Here is a 19,931-nt window from a genome sequence, read left to right on the forward strand (position 1 = left end):
ACATGGTTTAAATAAAAGTAAATAAATAAAAAGAAGGTGAACACTAAAAATTAAAATTAAAATTAAAAGAGGCACAAACATATAGAAGAGACAACACTAGACTTCTGCAGAGTGGCGGGGAAACTACAGGAAAGCTCTCCAGGTCAAAGGGACTGGAGAATGACATGGTTTATGTTTCTGCCCCACATTAAAAGCCTAAGATGGAGAAGGGTCTGGACACACAACTGGGGAGTTCAGTTATCTCTGAGTTTGCAATATTAGTGAGTCCAGTTTCTGCAAACCCACATCAGCCCTAGTCATGATAGAGTACAGGAAAAAAAAAAAAAAAAAAGCCACAATTTGATAGGGCTGAGGAGATGTGGGAACACTTTCTCCCCTTCTACCTTTTTAAAAAAATATTTATTTATTTGCTATATATATAGAGAGAGCACAAACAGGGGAAGTAGCTGGCAGAGGGAGAAGTAGGCTCCCTGCTGATCAAGGAGACTGATGTGGGACTTGATCCCAGGACACTGAGGTCATGACCTGAGCTGAAGGCAGATGCTTAACAGACTGAACCACCCAGGTGTCCCTCCCCTTCCTCCTTAAAAGCCCAAACTGGAGTAGGGTCTGGATGCCATGAGGATGAGATTAAACAGCATAACTGCAGGATCCTGCCACTCGAACTGGCAAATCCAGATGTCATAAATGTCAAGACATCATGGGGAGCTTACAACCTTAGCAAACCCAGGGTCCTCAAGTGCACACCAGTCCTGGTCATATATGAAACACTCACTGCTAACATCTTCCTCAATGAAGATGAATGAAAACAGAGCTTTCTCTCCAAGGTCAGGAGCAAGATCCATTTCTCTCCATATCTATTAAAAATGGTACCAGAAGCCCTAGCAATGGTAATCAGACAAGAGAAAGAAATAAGAGCCATCCTTATTGGTAAAAAAAGGAATTAAATTGTCATTATTTTTGGACAACATGATACTATACCTAGAAATCCTAAGGATGTCATCAAAAAATCTACTAGAAATTTAAAAAAAATCATCAAGTGTAAGGATACAAAATTAATACCCAGAAATCAGTAGGGTTTCTATACACTAACCACAAAGTCATAGAAACAGGAATTAAAAAAAAAAAAAAAAAACCTCCATTTATAACTAAACCAAAAAGAATAGGATACCCAGGAATAAACTTAATCAAAGAGGTGAAAGTCTGGTATTCTGAGAACTATAAAACATTTGTGAAACAAACTGAAAATGACACAAAGGGAAATATATTCTATGCTCATGGAGTGGAAGAATTAATATTGTCAAAATGTGCTTATTATCCAATGCAATCTACAGATTCAATACAATCCTTATCAAAATACCAGTAGTGTTTTTACAGAACTAGAACAAATAATGGTAACAATTACATGGAACCACAGAAGACACCAAATAGCCAAAGCTCTCCTGAGAATGAAGAACAAGCTGATGGTATCCCAAGTCCAGATTTCAAGGTATACTACAAAGCTGTAGTAATTAAAACGCTATGGTATGGGCACAAAAATGGAAAACAAGATCAACAGAACAGAACAGAAAGCCCAGAAATAAACCCATACTTGTACAGTCTATTAACCTATCGCAAAGGAGGGAAGAACATGTTAATGGGGAAAAGACAATCTTTCCAACAAATGATGCTGGGAAAACTGGACAGCTACATGTAAAAAAAAATGAAACTGGACTACTTCCTAACACCGTACACAGAAATAAACTTAAGTTGAATTAAACACCAAAATGTGAAACCTGAAACCATAAAAATCATAGAAGAAAACATGGGCAGTAATTCATCTTATAACATCAGCCCTAGTAACATTTTTCTAGCTATATCTCCTAAGGTAAGAAAAATAAGAAAAAAAATAAACTATTGGGACTACATCAAAATAAAAAGTTTTTCCACAGCAAAGGAAATGATCAAGAAAACAAAAAGACTGAATGGGGAGGATATTTGCAAATGACATATCCTGTTGAAGTGTCAGTATCTAAAGCATATTAAAAACTTGATACAACTCAATACCCCCAAACCAAACACCCTATTAAAAAATGGGCAAAGGACATGTGTAGATATTATTCCAAAGAAGACTAAGGTAGATGGCCAAAAGACCATGTAAAGATATTTAACATCAGTAATCATCAGGGAAATGCAAATCACAGCCACAATGAGATATCACCTCACACCCATTAGAATGGCTAAAATCAAAGAAGACAAGAAACAAGTGTTGGTGAAGAGGTAGAGAAAAAGGAACCTGTGCACTGTTGGTGGAAATGTAAACTGGTATAGCTATGTGGAAAACAGAACAGAGGTTCCTCAAAAACTTAAAAATAGAAATACCACTATTTCCACTTTTAGATATTTACCCAAAGAAAACAAAACACTATTTCAAAAATACATATGCATCCCTATGTTTATTGCAATATGTAGCATAGCCAAAACATGGAAGCAACCTGTCTATCAGTAAATGAACGGATAAGGAAAGTGTGGTACGTACACACATACACACACACACACACACACACACACAGGAATATACACACCCATAAAAAAGAATGAGGTGTTATACTAAGTGAAATAAGTCAAATTAAGAAGGACAAATGCCATATGATTCCACTCATAAATGGAATCTAAAGAAATAACCAAAAAGAAAACAGAATCAGAACTATAATTACAGAGAAAAAACTGATGGTTGCCAGAGGGGAGGTTGGGCAAAATGAGTGAAACAGAGAAAGAGATACATGCCTCCAGGTATGGAATGAGTAAATGACAGGAATAAAAAGCAGAGTAAGGAATTAGTCTATGATATAATAGCGATGTAATGGGACAGATGCTAGCTATACCTGTAGTGAACACAGCATAATATATAAACCTGTCAAATCCCTGCAGGTGTTGTACACCTGAAACTAATATAACATTACCTGTCAACTATACCCAAAGAAAACTTGAAATGGCATTTTGCATTAACTATATTACAAAGTTATCATAATCAAAATGGTATGGTACTGGCATAAAAACAGACATATAGATCAATGGAACTGAAAAGAGAGTTCGGAAATAAACCGATGCCTGTATGACCAATTAATTTACAATAAAGAAACTAAGAATATACAATAGGGAAATGAGAATGTCCTCTCTAAATGGTGCTAAGAAAATTATACAGCCATGTGCAAAAGAATGAAACTTGACCATGTACAAAAATGAACTCAAAATGGATTTAAGACTTCAATGTAAGACCTGAAGCCATAACACCCCTAAAGGAAAACATATAAATGGTAAGCTCCTTTACATGTGGCCTTCCAACTACATTGGGGTTGTTTACTGGTGAGTTCTAAAGCCTAATCCTAGTTTTCTTTACATGTATAGAGTTCTTTCTTGCCTGCTCAGTCTTGTGCCTCATGTAGCTTTAACATTTGCTAAATATCTTAACATTTGCTAAATATCTTGAGTGGAAACTGACATAGCATTAATTTTAGTTCTCTGCACAACCCATTTTATTGAAATCTTGGTCCTATGTGTTTTTATTTTTTGTCCTTGTAGAGCTCACAAAAAGCTATGCTCCCTCTCTAAATACTAGGAAAGGTCTTTTCTCTGGGTCCATTCTTTGTTCATCAGTCTCCTGCCCTTTGTTTAGAACCTGAAGGAAAGAAGTAACTCAAAAAGTTTGTTTAACCTTACACTGCTGCTTCTCAGAGATTATGTCCTCTAAGTACTCAGTAGTTAATGTTTCAATGCTTATAATAGTTTAAACTTTTTTTTAAAAATCAAGCTTCCTTTTGGTTTGTGATAGAACACTCATCTGTTATAAACTACCCCATCTTAGCAAAATTATAAGTCCATTTACATGGCACTTTTCCTAATTTATATGTTTTTTTTTTTTTTTTTTGTCTTCTCCTTCTAGATTATAAACCCCATGCAAGGAGCAAAGAATTTATCTGTGTTGCTCATCACTGTATCCCAGTGCCTATAATCAGTAATTGTCAAATAGGAACTCAATAAATTTATATTGAACAAATGAATATACAGTGACCACATAAAATACATGTCTCAGATAAATACCATTTCATTTCTTTCCTTCTACTGTCATAGCAGATAAGTTTCAGAGAACAGAACTCTCTCATTTGGGAATGAGCAGACCCATGTTAAAATCTACCTTCTCTATTAGATTTCATTAACCACAAATTTCTTTACTTTCTTGCTTGTTCCAAAAATGAAGTGGCACACTATTTGTGAAGGAGCTTTTATACCTCATGGGAAAGTCAATCATCAGTTGTATTGCATTTCTCCATATCACTGAATAACAAACTCATTACCCACTGATCTACCACCCATTCTCATTGAAAAGCTCAAGCTAATTAGGAGAATAAAAATCAAAGCTAATGAGTAAAATCTCTCTCTCTGGTTTCAATCAGTGATACTCATTTTTTCTCTACTATTTTAACTCACTTTTGCTTAGGCCATAGGAATAAAGGAAGAATTGTTTTGTAATGACTGAATTAGATCACTGGTGCTATAGTAAGGGAGAAAAATTGATTCAGCCATTCTGAATGCTCCATTGGATTTTATAAATCAACAAAAGCCTTATTTAAATTAGTGACACTTGAAAGATTTCTGATTTTAATTATGATGAGCAATCACAGTAGACAGTATTTAGAAGTTCAAAACATAATTCTTTTTGATTTTTTTTTTTTTTTGGCTTAGGTCATTGGCAATCTGTGAAGAGGGAATAGTTGTCTATCATAGGTTTAGACTTGAGTAATCTATATTGTACAGGAGAAGAGTTTATATTCATTTTCTGTTTCTACTGATAAAGATATTCCCTGAAGCAAAATACACGTATCTAGAGAACTATAGAGAGAAAAAGTAATTTTTATTTCCATTGATTTGAATTAAAAATTAGATATGTTCTAAGTATTATTAATTTCTAGATTTTTAAGGAACAAATCAATTTCAAAATAAAAAATTAACATGAAACTAAGCCTTTCATTGGTATTTTCAGAATCTTATTAAAAATATACTATGCTAATTTTAATAAATACATTGTCATTATTTCATTCAACAAACCTTAATTAAAACAAAATTACTTTTCTGTCTCAAGTCTTGAGAACTGTTTCTGAAAGCAATGTTCTATGTCTGGGTATATATAGCAGTATCAATGTAGTCCTCATTTTTAAGGTCTCTTGGATTAACTGATCTTTGTCTAGAAAATAATGTTCAATTAAAAAAATCCTTTCCTCTTACCTAAAATGAAAGTATTAAATCATAGTTTTGAATGTAAGTTGAAAAATATTTCACATATTTAGTATTTTTATTGCCTTATTATATATTTAACTATTGATATTATGTATTTAATAAAGTCCATTTTAATTCATATGTATTTTCTAGTATACATATTTATTTTTGACTAATCATCTAATATTAGTTATCTAAGCTCAATTTAAAATGCCAGCTGGTGGGGCTCCTGGGTGGCTCAGTCAGTTAAGTGATCGACTCTTGATTTTGGCCCATGTCATGGTCCCAGAGTCATGACACTGAGCCCTGCATCAGGCTCCCCACTGAGCATGGAACTTTCATAAGATTGTTTCTCCCTCTCTGTTTACGTCCCTCCCTTGCTCACATGTGCTTTAAAATAAATAAATCTTTAAAAAAATGCACAGCTGGAAAATATTACCTTCAATGCAGAATGCTTTAGAAAAATAATTTTAAGTCATTAAACTAGTTTTATAAGTATATTTATTTTCACCAGAAATCTAATTGCTTAAGAATTTTCTTTTACCTAGTGATTGTTTATAGTAAAATTAGGATAATCTTTTTTTGGTTAGCATTTTCTTTAAATGATAAAGGTAAAAATTACTATTAAATAATTTAAAAAATCCGGTCAAAAGCCACTTGAACCTTTCAGGCATGACAAGTATGGTTATAAAAGGAATTAAAGGTAGTAATTAAAATTTAGCCCATGATGTATTTATGAAGATGACCAGACCCTTTATTAAATATTTTTGATGTATGAAAATAATTGAAAAAGGATAAATAACATTCACATGAAAAATGAACATTGAGAGAAACAGCAAAATGTTGATGATGAACTATCTCAATTGACGAGGAAGAGTATAAGTACTTAGGTCGAATTGAAACACTAAAAATTTAAGTAAGTTAAAAGATGTCTTCTAATAATGAGGGTTATTAATTATTGGAATGTGCTCCTAAAAGATCTGTTGGAATTCCCACTTTTTAAAGTAGAAACTAATAATAGGATAGTATAGAAAATCCCCAATAGTAAAATAAGAATAGATAGGTTTTATCTTACTATGAAGAATAATCAGCATATTTAAATGCAACTGAAAGAATTCTCACTTTAATTTGATATTAAACATTTTATTTCATGTTTTATTAAGTCAATAAGTCACAACTCAGATATGTTGGCTGCAACTTTTGGAAACCTGACATCATAGTCATAAAAAGAGCAAACATGCTTTTTTACTTGCAAGAACTAATGATAAAAAAAAGTGCTTAAGTACAAAATAATCATACCAAAATAGATAGCTGTCCTATACTCTAATCGGCACAAAAAATAAAAAATAATCAGAAAAGTTTTAATATATATATATGTGAAACTATATTATAAAAATTCTGAAAAAATGTTAAACATTAGGAGAGAAATCTTAGAAATCAAAAGGCATGTCATGAGCCTCTATAGTAAAAAAAAAAAATGTAAATTTCCAAAGTCTTTTCCAACAATTATGGACCTAAGCAACTTGAAGAAAAATCTCAAATGAAGAAAGTTTTATTTTTTGCTGGTATGATTTGGAATATTAACTAAATTAAGTAGATAAACAAGATCAGTTAAGGCATTTTAAAAAGGAGACTGAGATTACTTATGTCAGATCTTAAAAATATCATAAAGATAATTGGAATTTCATAATTAGTGTGTGAATCTTTAAAAATATTTATTTGCCAGAGAGAGAGAGAGAGTGAGTGCACAAGCAGGCAGAGTGACAGGCAAAGGCAGAGAGAGAAGAAGCCTCCCTGCTGAGGACGGAGCACTTTGCAGGATTTGATCCCAGGACCCTGGGATTACAACCTGAGCCGAAGGCAGAGGCTTAACACACTGAGCCACCCAGGCGTCCCTGGTGTGTGTATTTTTATGAGAAGTAGAATGTAAATTTTTCCACTTTTTAAAAGATGTCTATGAACAGATTTAAAAAAAGAAAATTACTGGGGCACCTGGCTGGCTTAGTCAGTGGAGCACATGACTCTTGATCTCAGGGTTGAGTTTGAGCTCCACATTGGGTATAGAGATTACCTAAAATTTAAATCTTAAAAAAAAAAAATTACTACATGGAATAAGTAGACTCATAGTCAACTCACTCTCAGATTCTATTGAAAAATCTCCAATAATCACAAAGCCAACAAAATTTCAATTAAAAACAAATTGGCATGATGACCTGAAAAGGATGCAAACATTTCACCTTAAGGAGATGCCTTTTATATTATCTGGTGATCTTATGCTTAGTCCAGAAATGTAAGATTGAAACAAAAATAATATCAGAAAATACTTTACAAAAATAATAATGTAACTATATTTTGTGACTTTTTTAACCAAACCCTTAAATCTCCTCAGTTCTTCTACAGGCATAATATTGTTTTTAATTTACCAATCTAGTGTGTTTTTTTTTCAAATGTAAGAAAATAGATATATATACGTTTATATGTTTCTTGCAGAAAAGATAACAAATTGTATTTATTGTTTGACATTTTGCTTTTTTCATTTCACATTATATCCTAAAGATTGCTACATTTCAATTTATAGGAATATTCTTCATTCCATTTTTCAGCTGTATTGTATTGATTACTTACACAGACTATAATTTATCTAATCAGTACCAAACTGATGGATATTTGGGTCATTTCCAATAATTGACCACTACAAATAATAGCACAAAGAATAACTTTGTTTATAAGAGATTTCATATTTTTGCTGATCTGTATTAGGAGTATACTCCTAGAAGGGAAATGAGTAAATTGGTAAATGCTTAAGCAATTTTTCTAGGTCTTGCTACATTCTTCACCAGAAGTGTTGACTCACTTTGCATCCCCATTAGTGATGTATCAGTATTACAGTTTTCATACAATAGAGTTTGTTGTCAAATTTGTGGATTTTGGCCAGAGTTGGAAAATATAATTTTAATATTTATTTTTATTATGTATGAGCTTCACCATTTCTTCACATGTTTGGGCCATTTTTATTTCTTCTTCCCTGAACAGTCTGTTCTTATATTAGAACCATTTGTCTTTTGTATATATTACAGGTTTCAAATATTTCTCAATATGTAATTATCATTTGTATTTTCTTTTTATTATTTCTTGGAATTCAGGTTTTAATGTGCTCAAACTTAGTAATGTTTTGAGTCATAATTAAAATTTTCTCTGGTTATAAATGATTTATCATTGCCTTCTTCAAGTACATGGTGGTTTACATTTCCACATTTTTATCTCTGATCCATTTGGAATTTATTGTGTGATATGGTGTGAGATACAAATCTAATTTTATCTCTTCTTAAGTGACTATTCACAACAAATTTAGTAAAAAGTCCTTATTTCCTCACATATTTATAAATATTTCATATATGATAGGGTTATATTCCCCCAAAAAGTCACTGGACAAAATTCAACCTTTGTTCTGGATTAAAACTTTAGTTCAATTAAATAGGAATTGGTAGATATATTTTTAGCATACTATCCTCTTTGGTTTTTGGTTTTTGTTTTAAATAATTCTTTTCTTCCCAGAACAAGATCTTCTTGGGGGTTGAGTATACCTTCCTGTTCACTGATTTTAAACTTGACTATACAACTTGCTCCGATAAAACAAGGTAGAAGTACTAGTGTTTAGTTCTAAGCAGATACTTCAAAAAAGACACGTTTACACTTTCTTTTGTTGAACTCCGGACCTTCATATGAAAATAGTTTGTTCCAAAGAGTGGAAATTTTTTTTATTTGTGCAGTTGATACCAGATTTCAATGACATTCCTTTTCCTATTCTCTGTAACTTGTAAGAAACATTTAGCTAGATATTTTCAAGTTCTGGCAGATGTACAATATGAATCTATATATTGTTCAGTTGTTTTTTATTTCACCTAGGTGTAAAAGGTGATTTTTAAAGAGTTTTTATTTTATTTCCCAGTGGCAAAGAGTTGCTGCTTCTACTTCTCCTCCTTCAGTTTTTTCCTTTTATAATAATCATTTTATTTTATTTTATTTATTTATTTTTTAAGATTATTTATTTATTTATTTGACAGACAGAGATCACAAATAGGTAGAGAGGCAGGCAGAGAGAGAGAGAGGAGGAAGCAGGCTCCCTGCCGCGGAGAGAGCCCGATGCGGGGCTTGATCCCAGGACCCTGGGATCATGATCTGAGCTGAAGGCAGAGGCTTTAACCCACTAAGCCACCCATGTGCCCCTATAATAATTATTTTAAAATCTAAGAAATGGAATTCAGGAAGACAGAAGTAGTTATATGAAATAATATGAGAAGGTAATTAGGAATTCTGAATGTGGGTGAAGAATAAATAAGACCAGAAACAATATTAAAAATGCCACAATGTCCACAATAACCAAACTGTGGAAAGAGCCAAGATGCCCTTCAACAGATGAATGAATAAAGAAGATGTGGTCCATATATACAATGGAATATTGCTCAGCCATCAGAAATGATGAATACCCAACTTTTGTACCAACATGGATGGGACTAGAGGAGATTATCCTGAGCGAAGTAAGTCAAACAGAGAGTCAATTACCATATGGTTTCACTTATTTGTGGAATATAAAGAATAACATGGAGTACATTAGAAAAGGAAGGGAAAAATGAAGGGGGGTGAATCAGAGGGGGAGATGAACCATGGGAGACTGTGGACCCCAAGAAACAAACTGAGGGTTTTAGAGGGAAGGGGTGTGGGAGGATGGGTTGGCCTGGTGATGATATTACGGAGAGCATGTATTGCATGGAGCACTAGGAGTTATATGTAAACAATGAATCTTGGAACCCTACATCGAACTAAGGATGTACTATATGGTGACTAACATAACATAATAAAAGATAATAAGAAAAAAATAAGAAAAATTTTTTTAATTAAAATATGAACTAGGTAGGGGTGCCTAGGTGGCTCAGTGGGTTAAGCCTCTGCCTTTGGCTCAGGTCATGATCCCAAGGGTGCTGGGATCGAGCCCCGCATCGGGATCTCTGCTCAGTGGGAAGCCTGCTTCCTCCTCTCTCTATGCCTGCCTCTCTGCCTCCTTGTGATCTCTCTCTCTGTCCAATAAATAAATAAAATCTTAAAAAAAAATATGAACTAGGTATATAGATAAAAGGGGACTGTACTCCCCCAGAATCAGTCAAATAAGATCCTTATCAAGACATGTCTTAGTAAAAGTTTTGAATTTCAAAGAGAGGAGGATCAAAGTCTATAAACTCTGAACAAAAATATAATAGCTTTGAATTTATATCATATAATAATATAATGTTAAAAGGCAGTGGAGTAACAGTTAAAGGTATTGAACAAACAAGTTTAAAATTCAAGAATTCGGGGTGCCTGGGTGGCTCAGTGGGTTAAAGCCTCTGCCTTCGGCCTAGGTCATGATCCCAGGGTCCTGGGATTGAGCCCCACATCGGGCTTTCTGCTCAGCAGGGAGCCTGCTTCCCCCTCTATCTCTGCCTGCCTCTCTGCCTACTTGTGATCTCTGTCTGTCAAATAAATAAATAAAATCTTAAAAAAATAATAAAAATAAAACTCAAGAATTCTGTAGAAAACCAAGGATTTCTTCCTACATAGTAATAGATATTAGGTTCTCAGACATACAAGGACTCAGAAAATATACCACCTATGCACTTATTAAATGCACTATTAATACCTGCACACACACACACATACACACACATCCCTTTACACACATATACATCTGTAAGATCTGTTATATTTAACAAATATTATAATTCAGCTGGTACTCTGCCAAGATTTAGGAGATGTTGGTGATGAAAACAGAAGTAGACACTATTTTCATGGAGCTTTACAGAGAAATATATAAAAAAAATCAAACATACTAAAATAAAGAACATTTAGTATAAAAACTTTTTAAGTTTTAATACAGTTGGTTCTTGATTTTGGAAATTCATTTTATTTGTTCAGTTTTTCTCTTATGGGTTGGATAAATTTTGGTTCTCAATTTTTAGGCTAATGGAAAATGTGATTTTTGAGCCACATCCTTAATCCTACAAGTCACATGACATTTTTAATTTATTTTTTAGTTTTTAAGAAAGATTATATTTATTTATTTGAGAGACAGTAAGTGTGGGCCGAGAAAGAGAGAGAGAAAACAAGCAGAGAGAACTGCCAAGCAAGGAACTGGATGCAGGGCTGAATTCCCGGACCCTGGGATCATGACCTGAGCCAAATGTAGAAGCTTAACTCACCGAGCCACCCAGGTGCCCCATCTTATGTTTTGATAAAAACGACTTGGAATTATTGTGCTAGAAGAAAAATGAAATAAAAACTAAATATTTGCCCTCTGCAGAAAAGAAATTCTTGACAAAGATGGAAATTTAAAGATTTTTGTGTTGACCACTGTTAAAATTCATATGTAGAATAACTACAACTATGGAAAGTATAAATTTGCATATCAATAAAAGATTATTCTTTTAAGGGTCTATTTGTTATAGAGGTGAACCTATTATAAATAATATAACAGGACATTAGTATACTTACTATACAAAGAACTGATCAAACTTTATTAAGTGACTTATTGGAATCTATTTTTTAAAAAAATCAAAGACCTGAAAAGACAATTTATACAGCATCAAGTTATTTTACTAAATCATGTGTAACCTCACTGGAAGAAAATTTAAATTGGCTTAAATATTGAGATACAATTTTTAGCTTCTCGAAATAAACACATGAAAACATAATCTACTGATAGAAGACTTTTAATTTGACATTACATTTCTGTAATGGAATTTATTTTGATAATGACCATCAAAAGATTTTTGATGTTCCCATATGTGGGTGCTTAGATGGGTGAAATAGGTGAAGGGGATTAAGAGAACACTTATCAAGATGAGCCAGGGTTGGGGGGGTAGGCTGGGTGGCTCCGTTAAGCATTTGACTCTGGATTTGGGCTTAGGTCATGATCTGAGGGGTGTGGGATCAAGCCTGGATTGAGCTCTATCCTCAACACTGCATCTGCTTGGGATTCTCTCCCTCTTTCTACACCCCCCCATACATATAGACATACATAAATTAATTAATTAAATGTTTAAAAGAAAAAGAAAGATGAGCACTGAGTAATATAAGGAATTATGGAATCATTATTTAACACCTGGGACTAATGTAACATCACATGTTAACTAATATTGGAATTTAAAAAAAAAAAAAAAGGCTTCAGGGCACCTGGGTGGCCCAGTGGGTTAGGCCTCTGCCTTTGGCTCAGGTCATGGTCTCAGGGTCCTGGGATCGAGTCCCGCATCTGGCTCTCTGCTCGGCGGGGAGCCTGCTTCCTACTCTCTCTCTCTGCCTGCCTCTCTGCCTACTTCTGATCTCTCTCTGTCAAAAAATTTTTTAAAAATTTTAAAAAAGGCTTCAATGTTCATAATTTTGTATCAATAATTCTACTTATATAAATTTATCTTAAGCATTACATTAGTAACATGGATATAGACATTCCTATAAGGATGTAACATATAACAGCACTTCAAATCAGTGCTTTTGGATGTCTGGATAAGCTTGTTATTAGATTACAGAAGGAAACAACTCTCTCCCAGATTTCCACATGGCCAAAAGGAATAAACGAAGGAGGAAAACCAGTATCGGCGTTGAAAAAGTCAGTCTTTCAAAGCTTTAGCAAATCTATACTAGTATGCCTATAGAATGAATTTCTTATATGAAGATATAAATGTAGGAGAAGCAATGGGGAAGATACTCATAACATTACTACAGATTCAAAACAGAGCCTTGAGACCAGCTCATACAGACTCATAAAGACTCTCAACTTGCATAGACTACCTCTCTCAGAATGAGAAACAGGGTAGGTGGATTAGAAGCAGTGATCAAGTAAATTGAAGAAAACATTTTTGACCTGGGAAGATTTCTAAACTTCTTTTTAAAGCAATTTTAATTAAGATTCCTTTTAGACAAATTCTGGTAATAAAAAGGACAAAGGATGAAACAAAACAAAACACCACAAATACTTTTAGAACACAAATCAGATTTTCAGCACACATCTGTGCATTGTTGAGCAGGAAAAAAAAAGTTTTTTTTTTTTTAAATATTTTTATTTATTTACTTGACAGAGAGAGATTACAAGTAGGCGGAGAGGCAGGCTCAGAGAGAGGAAGGGAAGTAAGCTCCCTGTTGATCAGAAAGCCTGACGCAGGGCTCAATTCCAGGACCCTGAGATCATGCCCTGAGCCGAAGGCAGAGGCTTTAACCCACTGGGCCACCCAGGCACACCCCCGCCACCGCCCAAAACTTTTAAAATAAAAAAGATTCCTCAGATTGTTTTTCAATCTGAGGGGTTTGAAGTGGCGGGGGGGTGGGAGGTTGGGGTACCAGGTGGTGGGTATTATAGAGGGCACGGATTGCATGGAGCACTGGGTGTGGTGAAAAAATAATGAATACTGTTATGCTGAAAATAAATAAATTTAATTTAAAAAAAATAAAAAAATAAAAAAGATTCCATGTTCAGAAAATATTTATCCAACCAAATTATCATTCTTTTACAAATGTCATATAACACCATTTTTAGACATTATGAAGCCAATATACATTCTGACTGAGTGATCATCCTTAAAGTGACCCCCTCCCCCACTCCCACCACCAACATCATGTCTAAATCAGAGTCTCCCAAAGAGCCTGAACAACTGTAGAAGCTTGTCATCAGAAGTTTGAGCTTTGAAACAACTGATGAGAGTCTGAGGAACCATTTTGGACTGGGGAGCATTTATGGACTGTGTGATAATGAGAGATCCCAACACTAAGCACTCCAGAGGTTCTGGGTTTGTCACTTATGCCACTGTGGATGAGGTAGATGCAGCCATGAATGTGAAGCCACACAAAGTGGATGAAAGAGTTGTAGAACCAAAGAGTGCTGTCTCAATAGAAGATTTTCAAATATCTAGTGCCCACTTAACTGTGAAAAAGTTTTTTGTTCATGGCATTAAAGAAGACATTGAGGAACATCATTTAAGAGATTATTTTGAATAGAATGGGAAAATTGAAGTGACTCAAGTCATGACTGACTGAAGCAGTGACAAAAAGAGAAGCTTTGCTTTTGTAACATTTGAGAACCCATGACTCTGTAGACAAGATTGTCATTCAAAAATACTACACTGTGAATGGCCACAACTGTGAAGTAAAGAAAGCCCTATCCAAGCAAGAGATGGGTAATGTTTCATCCACCCAAGGAAGTAAAAGTGGTCCTGGAAACTTTGGTGGTGGACATGGAGGTAGTTCTGGTGGGAATGACAACTTTGGTCATAAGGAAACTTCAGTGGGTAAGGTGGCTGTGGTAGCAGTTGAGGTGGTGGTAGATATGGTGGCAGTGGGATGGCTGCAATGGATTTGATAATGATGGTGGTTATTGGGGAGGCAGCCCTGGTTACTCTGGAGGAAGCAGAGGCTATGAAAGTGGTAGACAGACTTACAGAAACAGGGCAGTGGCAATGGTGACTGTGGCAGTTAGAATAGTTATAACAATGGAGGAGGCCACTATGGTGGTGGTAGTACAAGCAACTTTGGAGATGGTGGAAGCTCTAATGATTTTGGCAATTACAACAATCAACCCTCAAATTCTGGATCCACAAAAGGAGGAAATTTTGGAGGTGGAAACCCTACCCCCTCTGGTGGTGGAGGGCTAATACTTTGCCAAACCACAAAACCAAGGTGGCTATGGTGGTGGCAGAAGGCCTTAATTACTGCCAGGAAACAAAGTTTAGCAGGAGAGGAGAGCCAGCGAAGTGACAGGGAAGGTACAGATTACAAAAGACTTATGATCAAGAACAGTGGTGGCAGGGCCTAGTTGCTACAAAGACATGTTTTAGATAGTACTCATGTGTAGGAGCAAATACTTAGGACTGTATTTGTGACTAATTGTATAAAAGGTTATTTTAGTTTCTGTCACATGGAAAGTATAAAGCATTCCAACAAAGAGTTTTAATGTAGTTTTTTTTTTTTGCACCCATGCTATTGATTGTTAAATATAATAGTCTGATCATGACACTGAATAAAGGTGTCTAAAAAAGAGGGGGCAATATACTTCCTTTAAAAAATTAGTCAAACAGATAACTTCAATTGACTGAGTGATAAATTATATTAAGAATGGAAGAACAAAGAGATTGTGATTTTAAATGGATATCAGTTGAAATATAGAAGGATGTAGTCTAAAAATTTCTGGGGTTAAAAAATAACATAAAGCTTAAACATTATTCTTAACAGGAAAATAAATTATTTAAAATATTAATCTAATGTAATTATTAATAAATTAATTAATAAATTATTAAATAAATTAATAAATTATTAAAAAATTAATAAATTATTAAATAAATTAATAAATTATTAAAAATATTAATCTAATGTAATTCTCAGATAACAATATCAAGAAACTAAATATGTGGAGAAAGACCAAACTTGTCACTTATGAAAATAAATGGATCCAGGTTTAAAAATATTTGTATGTATATTGAAGCGCTAGATGTCAATTTACTGGATGAAATAAACTTGCAAGAATACAATTATTAAAATAGACTCTTTCATACTCTTGGGTCCTGAATACCATCTAGATTCATAGATTTTTAGTCACTCAGATACTGACTAAAAACCTCATTTTCTAATTCATAAATTCCTTATTGGTCTAAAGCAAAAATGGACATCCTCTTTCCTTTCAAAGCTTCTTTCCTTCTTCCCTCATTGCTGTCTGCCACAAATTACCAACTAGAAAAGGTAAGAGTTCCAGTTTTTTTTTTATTTCTTCCCTCCTTTCTCTCAAGTTTTAGCAAGAATAAGAAATTACAAGAATGTACAACCTTACGTGACAGATGCTACTATAGTCTAGCATCTCGAACCATATTTGTATTGGGTATTTAAACATCACTTCTGGGGCACCTGAGTGGCTCAGTCAATTAGGCAATTAGACCAGAGCTGCCTTCAGCTCTGGTCATGACCCCAGGGTCTTGAGATGGAGCCCTGCATCAGGCTCCCTGCTCAGTGGGAAGTCTGCTTCTCCTTCTTTCTCTGCCCCTCCCCCTGGCTTGTGTACTCTCTCTCTGTCAAATAAATAAATAAAATCTTTTAAAAAATATAGAATGAATGGGTCAGCCAGGAAATTAAAGAAAAATTGAAAAAATTCATGGAAACAAATGCTAATGAAAACACAATGGTTCAAAATCTGTGGGACACAGCAAAGGCAGTCCTGAAAGGAAACAAGAAACAAGAAAGGTCTCAAATACACAACCTAAACCTACACCTAAAGGAGCTGGAGAAAGAACAAAAGGGAAAGCCTAAACCCAGCAGGAGAAGAGAAATAATAAGGATCAGAGAAGAAATAAATGAAATAGATACAAACAAACACACAAACACAGAACAACAACAATAGAACAAATCAAGAAAACTAGAAGCTGGTTCTTTGAAAGAATTAATAAGATTGATAACCCCCTGGACAGACTTATCAAAAAGGAAAGAGAAAGGACCCAAATAAATAAAATCATGAATGAAAAGGAGAGATCACAATCAACACCAAAGAAATACAAACAATTATAAGAACATATTATGAACAACTCTATGCCAACAAATTTGACAATCTGGAAGAGATGGATGCATTCCTAGAGACATATAAACTACCACAACTGAACCAGGAAGAAATAGAAAACCTGAACAGACCCATAACCAGTAAGGAGATTGAAACAGTCATCAAAAATCTCCAAACAAACCTCCAAACCTCCAAACTCCAGGAAAGTTCTTCCCAGGGGAATTCTACCAAACATTTAAAGAAGAATTAATTCCTATTCTCCTGAAACTGTTCCAAAAAATAGAAATGGAAGGAAAACTTCCAAACTCTTTTCCAGCATCACCTTGATCCCAAAACCAGACAAAGACTCTACCAAAAAGGAGAACTACAGACTAATATCCTAGATGAACACAGATGCAAAAATTCTCACCAAAATTCTAGCCAATAGGCTCCAACAGTACATTAATTCACAACAGTACATTATTCACCACAACCAAGTGGGGTTTATTCCTGGTCTGCAAGGTTGGTTCAACATCCACAAATCAATCAATGTGATACAATACATTAATAAAAGAACAAGAACCATATGATACTCTCAATAGATGCTGAAAAAGCATTTGACAAAGTACAGCATCCCATCCTGATCAAAACTCTTCAAAGTGTAGGGATAGAGGGCACATACCTCAATATTATCAAAGTCATCTATGAAAAACCCACCGCAGGGGTGCCTGGGTGGCTCAGTGGGTTAAAGCCTCTGTCTTCGGCTCAGGTCATGATCCTGGGGTCCTGGGATCGAGCCCCACATCGGGCTCTCTGCTCCGTGGGGAGCCTGCTTCCTCCTCTCTCTGCCTGCCTCTCTGCCTACTTGTGATCTCTGTCAAATAAATAAATAAATAAATCTTTAAAAAAAAAAAAAAAAAACCCACCGCAAGTATCATTCTCAATGGAGAAAAACTGAGAGCTTTTCCACTAAGGTCAGGAACATAGCAGGGATGTCCATTATCACCACTGCTATTCAACATAGTACTAGAAGTCCTAGCCTCAGCAATCAGACAACAAAGAGAAATTAAAGGCATCCAAATTGGCAAAGAAGAGGTCAAACTCTCACTCTTTGCAGATGATATGATACTATATGTGGAAAGCCCAAAAGACTTCACCCCAAATCTGCTAGAACTTGTACAGGAATTCAGTAAAGTGTCAGATATAAAATCAATGCACAGAAATCAGTTGCATTTCTTTACACCAACAACAAGACAGAAGAAAGAGAAATTAAGGAGTCAATTCCATTTACAATTGCACCCAAAACCATAAGATACCTAGGAATAAACCTAAAGAAAGAGGCAAAGAATCTATACTCAGAAAACTATAAAGTACTCATGAAAGAAATGGAGGAAGACACAAAGAAATGGAAAAATATTCCATGCTTATAGATTGGAAGAACAAATATTGTGAAAATGTCTATGCTATCTAAAGAAATCTACACATTTAATGCAATCTCTATCAAAGTACAATCTACTTTTTCAAAGAAATGGAACAAATAATCCTAAAATTTATATGGAACCACAAAAGACCCCAAATAGCCAGAGGAATGGTGAAAAAGAAAGCCGAAGTTGGTGGCATCACAATTCCAGACTTCAAGCTCTATTACAAAGCTGTCATCATCAAGACAGTATGGTAATGGCACAAAAACAGACACATAGATCAATGGAACAGAAGAGAGAGCCCAGAAATAGACCCTCAACTCTATGGTCAACTAATCTTCGACAAAACAGGAAAGAATGTCCAATGGAAAAACAAAAACAAATAAAAAAACAAAACAAAAACAGCCTCTTCAATAAATGGTGTTGGGAAAATTAGACAGTCACATGCAGAAAAATGAAATTGAACCATTTCCTTACACCACACACAAAAATAAACTCAAAATGGATGAAGGACCTCAATGTAAGAAAGGAATATGTCAAAATCCTTGAGGAGAACACAGGCAGCAACCTTTTTGACCTCAGTCAGAGCAACATTTTCCTAGAAATATTGCCAAAGGCAAGGGAAGCGAGGGCAAAAATGAACCACTGGCATTTCATCAAGATCAAAAGCTTTTGCACAGCAAAGGAAACAGTTAACAAAACCAAAAGACAACTGACAGAATGGGAGAAGATAATTGCAAATGACATATCAGATAAAGGGCTAGTATCCAAAATCTATAAAGAACTTCTCAAACTCAACATCCAAAGAACAAATAATCCAATCAAGAAATGGGCAGAGGATGTGAACAGACATTTATGCAAGCAGACAACCAGATGGCCAACAGACACATGAAAAAGTGCTTCACATCACTCGGTATCAGGGAAATACAATTCAAAACCACAATGAGATATCACCTCACACCAGTCAGAATGGCTAAAATTAGCAAGTCAGGAAATGACAGATGCTGGTAAGAATGTGGAGAAAGGGTAACCCTCCTACACTGTTGATGGGAATGCAAGCTAGTGCAACCGCTCTGGAAAACAGCATGGAGATTCCTCAAAAAGTTGAAAATAGAGCTACCTTATGACCCAGCATTTGCACTGCTGAGTATTTACCCTAAGGATACAAACATAGTGATCCAAAGGGGCACATGTACCCGAGATTTTATAGCAGCAATGTCCACAATAGCCAAACTATGGAAAGATCCTAGATGTCCATCAACAGATGAATGGATAAAGAAGAAGTGGTATACACACACACACACACACACACACACACACACACACACAATGGAATACTATGCATCCATCAAAAGAAATGAAATCTTGTCAGTTGTGACTACATGGATGGAACTAGAGGGTGTTATGTTCAGCAAAATGAATCAGTCAGAGGAAGACAACTATCATATGATCTCCCTGATATGAGGAAGTGGAGATGCAACGTGGAGTGCTTGGGGGGGGTAGGAAAAGAATAAATGAAACAAGATGGGACCGGGAGGGAGACAAACCATAAGAGACTCTTAATCGCACAAAACAAACTGAGGGTTGCCAGGTGAAGAGGGTAGGGAGAGGGTGATGGGGTTATAGACATTGGGGAGGGTATGTGCTATGGTGAGTGCTGTGAAGTGTGTAAACCTGGTGATTCACAGACCTGTACCCCTGGGGCTAATAATACATTATAT

The 19,931-nt window shown here is 35.0% G+C and overlaps 1 long non-coding RNA gene and 1 pseudogene across 1 annotated transcript in view; both read left to right on the forward strand.

The window, feature by feature from the left end:
* LOC116592354 overlaps positions 1 to 4,004 on the forward strand; it is a 39,241-nt gene extending 35,237 nt beyond the window's left edge. Inside the window, exon 3 of the long non-coding RNA XR_004286461.1 lies at positions 3,923 to 4,004. This is a non-coding gene — a long non-coding RNA (uncharacterized LOC116592354). The remainder of the gene's footprint in view (positions 1 to 3,922) is intronic.
* Positions 4,005 to 13,892: 9,888 nt separating this feature from the next.
* LOC116593463 lies at positions 13,893 to 14,978 on the forward strand (annotated as a pseudogene).
* The last annotated feature ends 4,953 nt before the right edge of the window (positions 14,979 to 19,931 follow it).

The sequence above is a fragment of the Mustela erminea genome, chromosome 6 (assembly GCF_009829155.1).
Source record: "Mustela erminea isolate mMusErm1 chromosome 6, mMusErm1.Pri, whole genome shotgun sequence".
In the NCBI taxonomy this organism is placed as follows: Eukaryota; Metazoa; Chordata; class Mammalia; order Carnivora; family Mustelidae; genus Mustela; species Mustela erminea.